The sequence below is a fragment of the Belonocnema kinseyi genome, chromosome 5 (assembly GCF_010883055.1).
Source record: "Belonocnema kinseyi isolate 2016_QV_RU_SX_M_011 chromosome 5, B_treatae_v1, whole genome shotgun sequence".
In the NCBI taxonomy this organism is placed as follows: domain Eukaryota; kingdom Metazoa; phylum Arthropoda; class Insecta; order Hymenoptera; family Cynipidae; genus Belonocnema; species Belonocnema kinseyi.
Window position 1 is genome coordinate 110,032,990 of NC_046661.1, and position 16,953 is coordinate 110,049,942.

The 16,953-nt window shown below is 28.3% G+C and overlaps 1 protein-coding gene across 1 annotated transcript in view; it reads right to left on the reverse strand.

Annotated features, from left to right (window-relative positions):
• Positions 1–14,677, reverse strand: part of LOC117173143 — a 40,964-nt gene extending 26,287 nt beyond the window's left edge. Inside the window, exons 1-2 of the mRNA XM_033361544.1 lie at positions 14,281–14,677; positions 13,507–13,695 (exon numbers count right to left, since the gene is read on the reverse strand). The gene's annotated coding sequence lies outside the window, so the exon portion shown is untranslated. The remainder of the gene's footprint in view (positions 1–13,506; positions 13,696–14,280) is intronic.
• Positions 14,678–16,953: the final 2,276 nt, after the last annotated feature.

Genomic DNA, 16,953 nt, shown 5'->3' on the forward strand with positions numbered 1-16,953 from the left:
TTTTATTTACAAAAAAAGTTCTTAGGTTCAAAAAAAGATTCAGTGAACTGATAAAGTGAGGTCGGTAATATAGGTATTTAGCTGTGTCACATGCCCTTAAATACTTTGTTGATAATTAAAGTTTTTTTTTAAGTCATCTTTTTTATCGAAGGTTCAATTGTTTTGTTGAACATTTGTCTGTTTGGATACAAAGATAATCTTTTTTGTTGGATTTTCAACTGTCTTCTGAAAAATGCAATTATTTGGTTGGAAATTGGACAATTTGGTTGAAAATTTATCTTTTTAGGTTGAAAATTCAACAATATGGTGAAAAACTCAACTATTTTGTTGAAAGTTAAACTGTTTTGTGAAAGGGTCATATTTTTTGGTTGAAAATTTAAATGCTTTCTTAAACATTCATCCTTTTGGATTGAAGACGTATCTTTCATGGTAGAAAAGTAATAATTTCTGGTTTATATAAATAAATGAATTTGACATTTTTAAATTGTAATCTGAATATTTATTTTTTTATTCCGTTTATAAAAGTTTCAATGTTAAAAATTAAAAAAAATTAAAATGCTAGTCCTTGAATATTAACGGTCAGAGAAAATGAAAAATTGGCCAGCTCTAAGTCGGAGAAATTTGAAAATGAAGCTTTGCGGCCACTCTGTTCACAATGCTGGCATGCCAATTTTATCCTTGCAAAAGAAGAAACCCAGTAATATAAAAATTTCTAAAATCAAAATATTTGATAAAAGTTTGAAGAGAATTTGAATTTTTGAACATATCCTTATAAATTGACATTCTTGGAACGTTTGGGTTGCATATGTAGTATCGTACGCGAATAGCAGCACGTATTATATCTACGTGCGACGAACTCCGGATGTCGTTGTCTTCGATAGGTAGGTGTAGCAGGCAACCGATTTTTTTCATCGAGTCAAGCACGCGATCGGAGAGAATTCAGAATATCGTCAGTCGCCAGTCTCATGGCCTCATTTGAAAGCACGTGGTGCATACATAGTTATATTGTTATATTCTCATATAGTTAGTTTTAGTAGTTATAAACCCACCAACCAAAGCGCGTCCTTTAACGAGATCCACAAAACGAGCGGTTCTCGCCAATTTTGCGCGAATCGCCAAGTAGCCAATGCTCTGTTTCCAGAGCACGTTTCGAACACCATGAATATTCGCGACCCGTTCTTTTTCGAAAGAACAGAGTCGTTTAATTTACGTGAGAAAAGGCTGTGATATGTTGTTTAACTACTTTTTTTGAATTTGCCATTTTTTTATCTTTATTCTTATTTACATATCTTGCTTATTCAGATTTTTATAGAAAATATTATGCTTGAAGGAATGCAGTTTTCAAATTTACCATTTTAAAGATCTCGAATTTCGTTCATAAGAACATCGAAATTTTAGAGGTCCAATTAATTCTCTAGTAAGGCGACTCAGGGGGCTTACGAATTGTAAGATCTTTTTCTTATGAGAGTGCATTTCTTACAAAAATAATTGAATTATTATCAACTGAGGAGATGAATTTGCAAATAAAATGATGAATCTTAAGAAAAATGAATTTTCAACAAAAGAGTTCAACATTGAACCAAATAGTTACATTTTTAACCAAAAATAGTTTAGTTACATTTTTAGTTCAAAAATAGACAAATTTTCCATTAAAAAAGAAACTAATTTCCAACAGAATATTCCAATTATCAACCAAAAAAGTCATTTTAAAGGCATCTCTATCTTTTTGTTTTGAAAATTGATTTTTTTATTACATTTTCTAAAAGTATAACATTTCAAAAGTATTCTCTGAAATTTTCATAAATACCTGATAATTATTAACGGAGATATACCATTTAAAGTGAAGGACCTACGAGCGTGAGCACCGAGCCATGCATGCGTCGAATATACTAGTTGCTGTGTTTGTTTTAATTTATGTAGGGGGCCATACCTTTTTGGGTTTTGAGATATCGATTTTTCTTATTACATTTTCAATAATTATAACGTTTCAAAAGCACACTCTTAAAATTTCATACAGTTTGAAGTATTATTTACGGAGATATACCATTCAACAGGTTTTCAACTTTTTGAACTTCAATGCGTTTTTCTTGAAACAAGGTTTTCAAACTCGGTCAGTAATATATCTTCAGAACGATTTCAAATTTTTATGAGTTATTCTAGATATAACACTAATGGGATTGAACGATCGTTTTTTTTGTGATTTTTTTATGGTCAAAAGAAGAGCGCTTTTTTGAGCGAAAAGGTGACTTTTGACTCCAAAATTCCGCCATTTCTTGAAAAATCAATATTTTAACATTAGTTTCGTTCAATCCCAGGCAAAAACTGTCTACTAACGAGTACCGTTTGATTTTTTGAATTCGGATGAGCCAGACTTATAACTCGTAGATTGGCTGTAACGTTCTTATTTATGACTCTTTTATCACGAAAAAATTATCATAGCTACTTGAATTATGTGGTAATTAAATGTTAAAACATTGATACCAAAATAAATAAACCGGCCTCCTTACAAAAATTGAAAAAAATCGCTTTTTTATCATCCGAAAAGGTAGAAGCCCCCTTAAGCAAAGGAGTTAAGCTTTTCAACAAAATACATAAATTTTTATTAAAATAGTTGAATTTTCAACGAAATATCAATTTTCAGCCAAATATGAAATAGTTTAATTTTAATTTTTGAAATTAATTTTTAACCATAGAAAAATAATTTTCAATAAAATAATTCAATTTTTAACCACATTAATGAATTTTCAACCAAAAAGGTGAGTGTTCAGCCAAGAATAAATAAAATAAAAAAATGTACTTACAAAATTTATTTTCAAACAAATGGTTAAATTTTTATTTAAAAACATTTACTCTCAACCAAAGGAAAATAGTTTTAAATAAAGTAGTTAGATTTTCAATAAAATAATAAAATTTTCAAACACATAAATACATTTTTAACAAACAAAAAAATGAATGTTCAACCAAGAAGATTAATATAGACCAAGAATATAGATTCTCAAGAAAAAATGTTATAGTTCAGATGTCAACCAAACAGTTGAACTTTTGCCCAAAACAATTAATTTTCAGTCTAAGATTAATTTAAAAAAAAATTTTAACACATAAATTTTCTACCAAAATTGGAATAGTTTTCTTTTTAGTCATAAAAATTAATTTTTACCCATGAAAAAAGAATTTCCAACAAAATAGTTCAATTTTCAATCAAAGAAGTGAATTTTCAACCATATAATTCCATTGTCGACTAAAGAAGTTCAATTTTCAAACCAATACGGAACAATTAAATTTAAAGTTGAAAAAATTAATTGATCTTTTTTACATTCTCATCAGAAAAGGTTCTAGATTTGTGTAAAATTCCCCCCCCCCCCCCCGTTTTTTGAAATGTCCACGTTTTGAGATCCCCTGAATACGAAAAACAGGTTTTTACGGATGCGCCTGTCTGTATGTATGTCTGTGAACACGATAACTTTTGAAAAAATTAATCTATTGGATTGGGCTTTGTTACACTCTTCTAGTGACCTAAACTAAAGTTCAAGTTCGTTAGCCAGACATTTTGGATAAAAATTCAAAAAATGGGCGCATTTTGAATATTTTTTAGACTAATATTTAAAAATTTTAAAATACGATGTACGGATCTTCATAGTATTCAAAAAGACGAACGGTTTAGCCTAATGAACTTTTTCATCAAAACAAAAATTACCGGAGTTATAGCATTTACAAAATTCTAAAAAACACATGAAAATGAACATTTTAAGGCAAATACCGCACATTATGAAAAAAAGTCAGGAATATAAAAATATTGCTTTTTAAATGCCCTACAAGATTATAATAACAACTTTGGGAATTTTCTTGAAAAGTCGAAAATTAAAATTTGGACATTAAAAATAATGGAAAATCAAAAATTACATTTTTTCATTCAACAAGTTCAAGGTATTCCCAACACCACGCTGCTGAAGGTTGGTGACCTTCTCGGCATAATAATCCAACCAGCTATGAATCTCGGTTGAAACTAATCGCCCCCTCCTCTCTCATTAATCGAAATTTCTTGGGACTGTTGTTTTAACTAAACTATCCACCCTAGACGCTTTGAGAGACATTTTTAGTGAATTATTAGGAGATGAAGCAATAGGGCATCACAACTGCGATGTAAAACACGATGCGGTAAAAAATTCAATTGACAAAGTCTGGGTCACTAAAGTTAGGGATATAATTTAGAAGTTAAAACCCGGTAAGGCTGCTGTGTGGATCGAATGTGTAAGGTTTAAATCATAAAAATAACATTGCAAATGAACAAATTTAATTGATGAAAAACCGACAGAAGCTGCAATAAAATGTTTAATAGCAAATTTTTTTTTAAATGCGAGTTTTTTTAACGGGAGAATGAAACTACATCTATTTTAATAACAATGCATGTTATGATTTGTAATAATATACATTTATGGACATTATATGCAATTTAAGGTACAAACTCGAGTGCGAATCACGAGATACGTGATGACAATATGCCCGTGTGGAAAAATGTTCTGGCGCTGGCCTGGCCCAGACCAGACCGCCAGATTTCCAGCCCTGGCGATGACCAGATGGTCTGGCCTGCGCTGGCCAAAAGTGTAACGATTTTCTGGTTAGCCCCAGACAAGACCGCCTGGTCAGCCGCTAGACAGGGGCTGGTCAGCCGCTAGACGTGGGCTGGTCAGCCGCTAGTTATAGGCTGGTTAGCAGCGAGTTATTGACTCGTCAGCCACTAGTTGATGGCTGATCGATTCATGTTTTATCGTTGAGAATCGTATCGTCCATGTTTAGAGGATCCGCTTTGAGGATACGCTCAAAAAGCAAAACATGATTTCCTAGAAAAATATATAATATACATGTTTGATATAATCAGAAAGAATTCAAATTTTGGGTGAAAAATATACTGCCATCAATAAAATCAATAAATTAAATTATCGTTTCTAATACTTATTCTTTTATAATAGATAAAAAGTAGGTTTCTACTTACTATTTATTTAATAACTTAATAAATATTTGGTACATTTTATGCCTCCGCTTGTACAGCTAACTTTTGGCTGGATTAATATATTATCAGGAAAATAATAAAAATTGTTGACAGTTTGTGAAACTTGATCGACAAAAACTAGCGCTGTTTCCGAAAGGTTCAAGCACTGTCAGAATACTTCAAGTTGTGACGACAACCTGCAAGATGTCTGCACGCCGAGTGCTAAGCCATGAATTACGATTACTTGGGAAAACTTGATTGTTTTAATGACTTGGATACAAAAATTTCACTATAAACTTTTTTAGTTCAAAAAATTTCATTAAAGGCTCTGTAACTTTTTGAAATGTAAGACAAAATTTACTGTATCGAACTTAGATTTTTTTCTTGGCTCGGTGATCAGCGACAGGCCTGGACTATACCAGACTGTCAAGATAATAAGAAAGAAATTCGTTTTTTCATAATTATAATTTCTTATTTTCCATTATTTTAGACACCCTGTAACTTTTCCAAAATATATCAAAAAAAAATTTTGTGATAGAACTTAAGATTTTTTTTCTTGGCTCGCTGATCAGCGCCAGGCCTGAACCAGACCAGACTTTTAAGATGATAAGAAAGAAAGTCGTGTTTTCATAGCTTGAATTTCTTATTTTCCATCAACTTAGACACCCTGTAACGTTTTCAAAGTACGTCAAAAAAATTTTGTGATGGAACTTAAGATTTTTTTTCTATTGGCTCACTGATCAGCGCCAGACCTGGACCAGGTCAGACTGTCAAGGTGATAGAAAAACGGCTTGGTTTTTATGCTTCGAATTTCTAATTTCCCATCATTTTAGACACCGTGTAATATTTGTGAAGTCTGTCAAAAAAATTTACTGATGGAACTTAAGATTTTTTTTCTATTGGCTCACTGATCAGCGCCGGACCTGGACCAGGCCAGACTGTCAAGGTGATAGAAGAACGGCTTGTTTTTATACTTTGAATTTCTAATTTCCCATCATTTTAGACACCATGTAATATTTGTGAAGTCTGTCAAAAAAATTAGCTGATGGAACTTGTGATTTTTTTTCGTTCTTGACTAGCTGACCAGTGCCAAACCTGGGCCAGAACAGACAGTCTAGATGAATCAAGACCTGGGCCAGACCTGTAACCAGACTGCCCGGACATATTTCCACACGGGTGTTCGTAAAAGCCGAAAGAGCTTTAACAAAAGAGAATTCACTATCACCAAATTACGGTTTTCGATGCTTGGTCGATTACTTTTAAAACGTCTGTGTACAAGTGTGGGGAAAATGCAAAGACCGAGCGATTTGCGCGAGGTAAATACTAGCCGCGCTTAAACTCGCGAGCCAAGCGAGCCTAACGCGCAGCACGGGATGAAAATATGCCCGCGAAGCTGGCAGATTTTTAAGTTGAAAATTTATTTTGTTTGCTAGAAATTATTCTTCTTGGTTAAAAATTAATCTTTTCGGTTGGAAATTTCAATTATTCTAGTTGAAGATTCATCATTTTTATTTGAATTTTCGATTTATTTATTTATAAATTTTTAAATAAATTTTTTTAATATTTATAAATTTCGATTTATGCGTTCCAAGAATTACGCCGCGCTGCGGTTTCGGTTGCGTGACATTGCGCAACATTGCGCAACATTCATATACGATCCTGACTGTTTATGTTCGAAGACGCATAAGTTAAGTCAACGGTTAGACCCAAAAGCGTGCATAAATTGAAATTCGACTGTATTTTGTTAAAAATTCTTCTATCTTGTTTTAAATGCAATACTTATAAATTGAGTTTAATATAGTACTCACATTAATTTTACCTAAATATACACTAATTTTCAAATATAATAAAAAGTTAAAATAAAAATTTTGCTCGAATTATTATTTAATTAATCGCTGGTACTAATATATTTAAAAATATATTGTAATATGATTTCTCAAAACTTTCTGAATTGAAAATATAAATTGAATTCCCAGACAGATATAAAAAACATTATTTAGAATAATTTCGCGAAACTGTGTACATGTTCTGAGACAATTGTTTACAAAAATGCGAAATATTTGAATGGCTCTGTAATGTGAAAAATTATAGCTGGAAAAACCTGAAATTGTCAGGGAGTATTGTTTTTGGATTTGAGTAGACACCCTGCCATTAAAAGGTAAATGCGAACACACTTAATCGTAATGTCACATAATTAGACACGTATCCATGCGTTTTTCTACTTTTGTAATTCTAATTGTAAGTATCGAACACCCAAGATAAAGATGAAAGAACGGCTAAGATTTGTATGACTGTTAAAATGTATTTGGAGGAAATAATCCGACGGGAAACTACGGAATAACTTGTCCTACTGCATTATTACGATAGACATATCGTTGCTAATGTATATCTCAGAGTACATTTATGCATTCCTTATTGCTTCTAATTGGCGTCTCTCTCACTATTTAAATAACAGAGCAAGTTAAAGATATTAATTACATAAGCAGTCTTTCCCTTTAAACGTAAGAAAGTAACATGTTCAAATTTTTAGATTTTAAGGTCTTCAGATTTAAATTTAAATTTGTATAGGACTGCAATTTTGAGTCTGTAAAATAATTTAAGCAGTTTCGGTTTTAAAAGTCTTTCATTTGAAATGTTAACTATATAATTATCAATCGCTCGCGTATAGTATCTGAATTTGAGGAGCCAAGTTATTTTGAATGCAAAATAAAAATTTCGGATAACTATATTTTTATTATTTTATTTGTTTTTAAGGTTGTATACATGTTATTTTCTTAAGAATTTTGAGAAAATTTTAAAAGATTTTTGCAAATTTCATATATGTCAATTCGAAGTTTAAAAAAAGTTAATATTTAACTAAATGATTGAATGTTTAACAAAATAGGTGATTGCTCAACCAAAGAAAAATTAATTTTCAAAACGTTTTATATTTAACCCAGAAACATGAAATATCTTACCAAAGAGAACAATTTTCTACAAAAAGGGTTATTTTTATAACCTGAAAATATGAATCTTCCACCAAACAAGAGAATTTTTAACAAAAATTTTGTTTTTCAACCAAGTAGTAGAATTTGTAAGGAAAGATTTGATTAAGTTTTAAAGATATGAGTATTTGGGACTGTTTGACGCTTGGAAAACATAAAAAAAAATTTCATACATTTTCAAAAATCTTTCAGTTTTAAAATATTTTTAATCTCTTCAACATTTCTAAAATTCCTACATATCTTTTTAATGTTTTTGACATTTTAAATGTCTTTTGTTGTGTACAGAAATCTTAGAATTTTTTTTTATCTTGAAACCAAAAACTTTTAAAAAACTTTAAAATTTTATTTTGGAATCTTCAAAAACTGTACATTTTAAGTTTTTTTTCAAGCTTTAAAATTTTTAATTATTTGAGAAATGTTTTGAAAATTACTAAATATCTTTTTAAACGATTGGAATTTTTCCTGACATTTTTCAAAAATTCTCAAAAATGAAAAAACTGCCTTAAAATCTTTCCGATTATTTTTTTTTTAATTTTTAAGCTCTTTTGGAATGTTTCTAAATATTGATAAATATTCTCTTAACAAAAATTATTTAAATTAAAAATAATGAAACGTTTCTCTCGAAGTCTGAATAACAATTTTTTATTCTCTTGAAACCTTTCAAAAGTTTTTGTTTCGAAATATACACAAAATCTACATTTTGTTTTAAATTTGTTAAAATCTTTTCAAGTTTAAAATTATTTTTGTATCTTTTTAAAACCTTTAAATATGTCTTAAACTTGTTTGAATTTTTTTTTAAATGTTGTGATTATGCAAATTTGAACATTTTGGATCTTCTACATCTTCTACATCTACATCTTCTACAATCTTCTACATTCATATTCTAAAATTTAAGAAATCATTTGAAATGTTTTAAAATATTCCAAAATAGTTTCTTAAAATTAATGATTTTTAATTTTAAAAAATCATGCAAAATTTTTCCTGGAATCTTAAGAAAAAAAAATGTTGTCTTAAAATCTTTCAAGATCCTTGAAAAAGCTTAAATTTGGTTAAAAGTTCAAAAATCTACATTTTGTTAAAAAAAAATGTTTAATTATTATAAAATAATAAAGTGATAACAAAATTTTAAGAACAGAATTTATTTCCCAATTTAAAAAAAAATAGTAAAAGTTTTTGTTTCAAGAGCAATGTTTAGAAATATTCAAAAATAATTGGCATCATCAAATAAAATTACTTATTTTGAAATTTTGATTTATTTAAATGATGGTGCAGGAAATTCTTAATATTTATTAATAGATACATACATATAGCCTCGTTTAATATGCTCAAGATGTTTTGAATATAATCCTTTTGTCATTTTTAAAACATTGAGTCGAAAGGTTAAGAACCGAATATTGTTGCCTTTATCAATTAAAGAATCATTTACAACTGAAATTTTCGTGTTTAGAAATAAATTTTTAGAATTAGAATTTCTCATCTGGAAATTGCGATTTCAAAATTCAAAAAATTCAAAATAATAAACTGAAAACAGCCATTTAGATAGGATTTTAAATGCTAATACGAACTTTTAAATTTAGTTTAATGTTTTAAAATTAGAATTTCTTCAAATAGTTTAGACTTTTTACTGGAAACTATTACTTTTCTAAATAAACAGCGGATTAAATCCTGTCCTTTTAAAAATAAACAACCTACTTTAAACTCGTTTTTAGTGGGTGGGAAACATTGAAAATAGATGATTTAAAATTAAAGTTTTATATTTAGTAGAATTTATTGAATTCTCGAATGGGGGTCAATAATTACAAGACTTAATTTGTTGAATTAATATTCCCTAATTATAAATCTTTACCTAAAGTTGTTTCTCATTAAAGAGATTTTATCTCGCACTCACGTTATTAATTAACTACTATATGAAGGTGTCAATACAAAATTTTAATAACTATTTGAAATCGTTGACACCGAAATGCAGACATTCGGATTCATTCAAATGTCCATGATAAAATTTAGGTTTTATAAATATCTTTAAACTTTTATTCTGGAATGCTTTTAAATTTAAAAGCAGGAAATCAAATTAACTGTAAATATATTATCAAATCATTTAAAAAATAATAATTGATCTATTTTTTCATGTCGCTAACGAAATAACCTTGCGCAATCCTTATAAGTAAGCGATTATTTAACGACCAGACTTCAAGAAGAAAACCGGACCGACGTAATTATGCTCATGGCATTAAAAGAAATAATATAAAAGAGACGAGACATTCTTCGGTCAAAACGATTGACCCCCTCACACTTATTCATAAATTTTCGTCTTTACCAGTTATGTATTCAAAAGGTAACTGATTAATTCCAAAAATATATTTGTATGTAGTGCACGTCATTTTAAACTTGATGTTTCTTATAATGGCTTTATTCTATTTTGCGTTATTTCACTCTGTTTTATTTGCATTTCAGTTGTGTTGCATTAAATCATGTTTGAAATTTTTGTTTAGTCGATAAATTCGATTTGCCAGTAGAAATTAATTTCTGGAGGCAAAAATGGGGCGATTGAGGCTAAGATATAGACAATCAAATTTAATTACTGTGAAGTTTCAGATTACTTGATCTTTAAATTATGTTAAATAGTTATTTATTCTAGTTTTGTGAGGACCATTCGCAACTCATAATTACGTATTAGACATTATTCAAATTATTTGTTCATCTCTCCCTCATTCTTAACAACGGTAACATATTTTCATATTATATTATTTGCCTCAATAATTGTATTTTTTATTGAAATTGAATTTTATGTTAATGTTTTGCATCTTGTATCAAATATGCGAACACAAGAAATTGTTTTCAGATTCAAAAATAATAAGAAATTCAAAAATATTCAAAAAAATTTTAATGCGTATAAACCTTGCCAGAATTTTATTTAGAATCCCTTTTTCTGAAGTAGTTAAAATAAAAAATCCTTCCAATTCCAATAGAGTCCAAAAAAATATCTGCGGAATTTAAAAAAATCGAATAGGTAAAGTTAATAACTATAAATTAACTTATTTTGTGGAAAAATTGAATGAATCATTTAAAATATTTTCTAATTTGTAGCCTTCAACTTCCATAATCTTAATATTCCAAAGTTTTTGAAATTGATAAAGGGAAAGGATTTCAGTTTGAAGCCTTTGAACTTTAAAATGCATCATTTAAATTATTTCAATAGAAATTTTTTTATTTTGTTTTTAAATTAAAGACAATTATAGAATAGAAAACATTTTTTTGTGTATTTAAAATATAATTCCGAGAAAAAAAACATTTTCGATTTCAGACGTCTGACCAGGCGTCGATTTTTCTACTGGACGAAATGATTCATACTTTTACTACTGATTCTTTATTAATTTACCTATTTGATTTTCTTTCATTTTCTCTAAGTTTAATTTATTAAAAGATCTCGAGTTTCAGGAAAGCCAAATTTATAATCTGTTTGAAAAAGTGATTCATTTTTTGAGTTTTTTTAAATTTCTGTTTTATCACGTCTTTTTTTTTCATTAGAAAACCGTATTGAATAATATTTTATACCACTTAGATTTCTAGATTTTGATCGATTTAATTGTACTGCATCACAATGTTGTAGTTTCAAATTCAAATAATCAAAATATCGAGGCAATTTCTCTATTAAATTTTATTTATTATATTATGCTTATATTAAAAGCTTTAATAAATAGTTTTTAATTGATTAATTTTAGATGTAAATATAAAGCAATTTCTAATTGGAAAGCTTCAAATTTTGCAACTTAAAATATTGGAATCGTATGATAGCAATCTTGTTTTGTGTTCCATTCTAAGTTGAAGATTTAGACAAATAATTTATTTAAAATTAAAAAATATTTGATTAAAAAATGTAGGAATGAATAATAAATCTAAAGGAATAGTTAAACATGAAACTATTTGAAATTAAAAATTAAATATTGAGATTCTTTATAATAAAAATAGATAAAAATAAAACTATCTGAAATTGTTACGTCAGTACCTCAGTCACTGGAAAAATTCTCTAATTTTGAATGGTTACAATTTTAGAGATCTGAATTTTCTTGTCGGACGCTAAATAATCAATTTTCCCCTTCCATAAGTTTGAATTTTACAACTAAAATTGAATTCGTGTAATTTTGGAAGTAAAATTAGCAATTAAAAAATTATTAGTTTTTCAACAATTTAAATTTACTTCAAATAGATTGTTCTGGAGTAGAAATGTTTTCATTTTTAATGTTTGCCATTTAAAATCACTTTTTTAAAGTTTTTATTAGAATAATTGAATTTATTTTTTAACTTTAGGCAAATGTGTCTAAACAATTTTAATGTGAAATTATAATTTCTTATGTAATATAAATTTCATTTTCCAGATTTCCAGACCCTTTGACTTTAAAAGATTCAATTTAGTTGTTAATTTCAAATTGTAACATTTTAATTATTTAATGTTAAACGCTTTTAATTAGAAATAATACAATTTTAATTCCTTTGGATTTTTAATTATCCAATTTCCAACATTCAAATATAAAAATATAAAATTTTTAACGTTTTTAAATTATTTTATTTTCAAAATTTTAATCTGAAATTGTTCACTTTCGAGATTGTTCAATTAAAAACAAAAAATTTCAGTTTTCAACACTTTCAATGATAAATTATACAATTCAACTCTTTTCTGATGGAATTGTAAATTACAAGTAGTTTAATTATTTTTCATTCCATTCTAGATTTTTTTTCTTCAAAATTTTACTCAATCTGAAATAGTTTTTATTGGAAATTTTCAATTCAAAATGGTTGATCAGACGAAATTCAAACAATTCAAAATGTGGATTTCTTAAAGAGAGTATATTTCTAAACCGGGAGAAATCACGAATTTTTATTGAGAGAACCGGGAGAATAAGTCTCTATCTGTTCAGTTTTGAAGACTTACAGTTAAAAGTGCTTCAGTTTTGATGATTTTTTATGTGCAGATCGTCCCGTTTGAAAAGTTTCAACATTAAGGTTTTAATTTAAAACTATTCAGTTTTAAAATCTTTAATTTATAACCCTCCATTAAATGTCTTGTAGAAACCTATAGAAATGGACAAAAGGATATATAGAACCATATAGAGTCATATAGAAATTTTATAAATTCTATATGGTTCTATATGGTTCTATATGGTTCTATATATCCTTTTGTCCATTTATATAAGTTTCTATATAAGCCATTTAATAGAGGGAAATTTAATGGCCCCGAAAATGTTTGCAAGACCTAATTCTGATTCGTGACTGGTGACATACCACATGATTGTAAAGTAAGATATATAATGTGGAATTTGTAAAATAGAATATAGTTAAACTTCTTGATATAAAATTGAATTGAAATTCAGTAGGTATAAATATATATACAGTTCTTTTTAAACTATTAAAATAAAATGAAAAAAAAAATTGTGTAACTATTGTATTACAGAACATAAAACGTAAGAGGTCCGGAAAACTGCCGTTTTGTTTCCCTACTAACGTTCCTTCACCTGAAGCTTGAAAGTGATTGAAACGCACCTATAGATCCACCCAAGGTACAAATCGACTTCTTCGATTGGAGAACCGGTGGGCAGACGTCCTAGAGTCGAAGAGGTGGAATAATCTCGACGAGACTACTCAACGGGATCACGAGACGATCCGAGATCGAAGAATCGCTCGCATTTCTTTTTTTGTACCCAGAACAGGCACCTTATTACAATTTGGGGCCTGCGACAAAAAAATTAATTTATATCAATATTGGCTTTATAATTAAATTAGTTTCGATTATTACAAGATTACTATTTTTGTCTGTCCAAAATAAATTCGAAGACACATTTTAGTCAGTTAAGTAAATTCAGAGTTTTGTGTTTGTATTTAAATGACGCGCCTGAAAATTTTAATTTTCGTTTATGATTCCAAATGCGATGAAATACTATTTGCTAACGCAAATTATTTTACAAGTATTAAATTGCACAACTTCAATCAAGTTAAATTCCAAAATTAAATGTTCTTAAAGAAAACTCGAACATTGGATTTTTAAGAAAAGATGTCTTGAGTTAAATACTGATTTATGGTTTTCAGATTTCCGAATTTCAAAATCGTAAGCACACACTTGATAAATATTAAACTTTTGAAACAATTCTCAATATTTAGTAAACTTCTTCCATTTTTTCACCCATTTCTATTTAAATCTTCGGAAAAATTTCTGTTGGTCGTAATATTTTCTCCTTAACCAATTAAATTTTTTCGCAAACTAAAGTTGCACATACCTAATGTTAAATGATAAAAAATAAAATTTAGATTCCAACTTACCAATTTTAAAATCAAAGGCCTTAAGAACGTTTTCCAAAAAATACGTGCACATTAGCAAAGATTTCACATTAGAAAAATAGCGAGAGCACGTGTCGAAAAGAATCCTTTCCACCTTGCATAAAATCATCGATACTATTTTCACGTATCATTTTAATGAATCAAATTAGAACTTCTTACTTAAGGGTACTTTTTGTTACAAAAATATAACCAATCATCATATATCATGGCATCTCTCTTCAAATTTAATCAGATAATTATTAAATGCCTATAAAGTCTTTTTTTTAAAATAGTTTTTAAAATTTGAAGGGATTTTAAAACACTATAAGCGAAACTAAAACATGAAACGACGCGAGAGAGATGGATAAACTTGTATTATTTTGTTAGAGCACCGGTACGACATTAATTTGCTCAAGGTCCGAAACGCGAGTACCGTGTTCGCCAGACTGAAGGTGTCTTAACTGCTGACGGTGTATCTTCTTGATTCTTGACCATGCCTTTGATGCCTCCCCTTCTTGAATTTGTTCCCCTCTCCACACAAGGTCATGCACGGAAAACCACTGACCAAGATTCAAGTACATACTCGAGGACGTGTATCGAGTTTGCTTTGCGATTTATATTCGCAGTCTCTTCCGGAAAATGATGTGCAACTTGCTGCAGATCCCTCAGACAGGGCTTCGAGGGCGAAACAACTCGTAAAAATGCGGCCCAGCGGAGGTGGATTACGCCGGATTATCGAAGATTACTCTGGATTATATTAAATTAAGGTAATTTTAACTATAAATCCATGTTACTATAGATACTCAGTTTTGACCCAGAACTGCTGGAAACTCGAGGCCCTTATTTCTATTCGAAACTTCACGCTAAAATTGAGTATTATGAAATAAAATAATGAATGTTGAGTTTCCGTTAATTAAATATTATTAAATAAAATATTCAATGCAATTGTAATATTTTATACTCACATTTTTAATTCCCTAAAAATTGTTTTGTTTATAAATAATTCAAAATTTAATTTTCAAATTAAATAAAAAACTAGCAAGAAAGTCACGCGTCCTTGAGTTTCTATTACCATAATAACAAATTTTTCAATATTAAAAGTTTAAAAAATTGTTAAATGGACTTGAATAATTGATTATATTATTATATCTAACAGATACAAAAAATAAATAAATTACCATTTTTACGATCTGTTGATACCAATGCAAAGAATTTTTCCCCTTCAGTTGCGATAGTGTTTTTCAATACTATTCTATTAAAAATAAAAAATGATTTTTTATTTTTTAAGTGTTTTCGACAACATGAAACTCTACAATTTAAGCAGCTTTCACTTTGAAACATTCAATATACTTTAAAGTAGTATCAAATTAAAATGTATTTTTATTTAAAAGTGCTAATGCAACTTCAATTCTTTTGAATTTTAAGTCATCAATTTTTGAAGTTTTACATTTTTCCTTTTTTCGAACTTTTATTCTGAAATAATTTTATTTACATTGAAAAAACTCACATTTTGAACGCATTTAATTTATTTTTGACCACTTATTTTTATTACTACTGGTATTTTTTAAAATTATTTAGTATTAATAATGCCGAAAACATTTATTTGTAAACAATTATCGGCAATTGCTTAGTTTAAATACTTTAAATAAAATACTTTGTTTTTCAATCTCTGTCCAGTTATACCAGAAAAAAGGTTTCTCTGAGCCCGCCCAACTGGGATTTTTTTCAAAGGGGTCATACATTTCCTCTCAGTTTCCCGCAAAAAAAAATTGGTAGATCTTGAAAAAGGTCGAGCGATCCTGGGCCACGCTGCATGAACCATCAACCAAAAATTTAAATTTTTTACCAAAAAAAAAACTAATTTTCAACAAAATGCATCAATTCTCCAAACAGTACTTCAATTTTCAACTAGAAAAGATCAATTTTAAACCAAACGGTTGAATTCTCAACTAAAAATGATAAATGTAATACTTAAATTTTCAGTTCAGAAAATAATTTGTAACCAAAAAACAACGAATTTTTAACAAATTAGTTAAATTTTCAATCAGGGATGAACATTCAAACTAAATGATTAATCTTCAACTGAAATAGTTAAATTTTCAGTTAAAAATAAGTTTTCATTAAAAAAAAAAAATTTGTCAACAAAATAGTTGAATCGCCAACCGAAAAGGCAAATTTCCAACAAAAGAGTTTACATTTCAACCAAAAAGGATAGTTTTTAACCAAATTGTTCTGTTTTCAACGTAGTAGATTTAGTTTTAACTAAATAGTTGGATTTTCAACCCAATAGACCTACAAATTTTTAACCAAATTTGAATAATTCATTTTCAGTTTTTAAAAATGTGTGTTTTACAAAAAAAAACAACAAATTTTTTTAATAGTAGTACAATTTTTAGCCTAACACGTACAATTACAACTTAAATTATACATCTCCAACACAGTAATACATTTTTAGTAAAGCAGTTTAACTTTCAACCAAAATAATAATTGAGTTTTCAACAAAATACATTGATTTTCAACTAAGTAATTGAATTTTCAACTAAAAAGAAATGAATTTTTAGCCTAAAAGATTAATTTACGATACCAAAAAATACGAATTTTAAGCAAAATACATGAATTTTCAACGAAGTAGTTGAATTTTTAACTAAAACGATAACTCTTCAACAAAACAGTTTA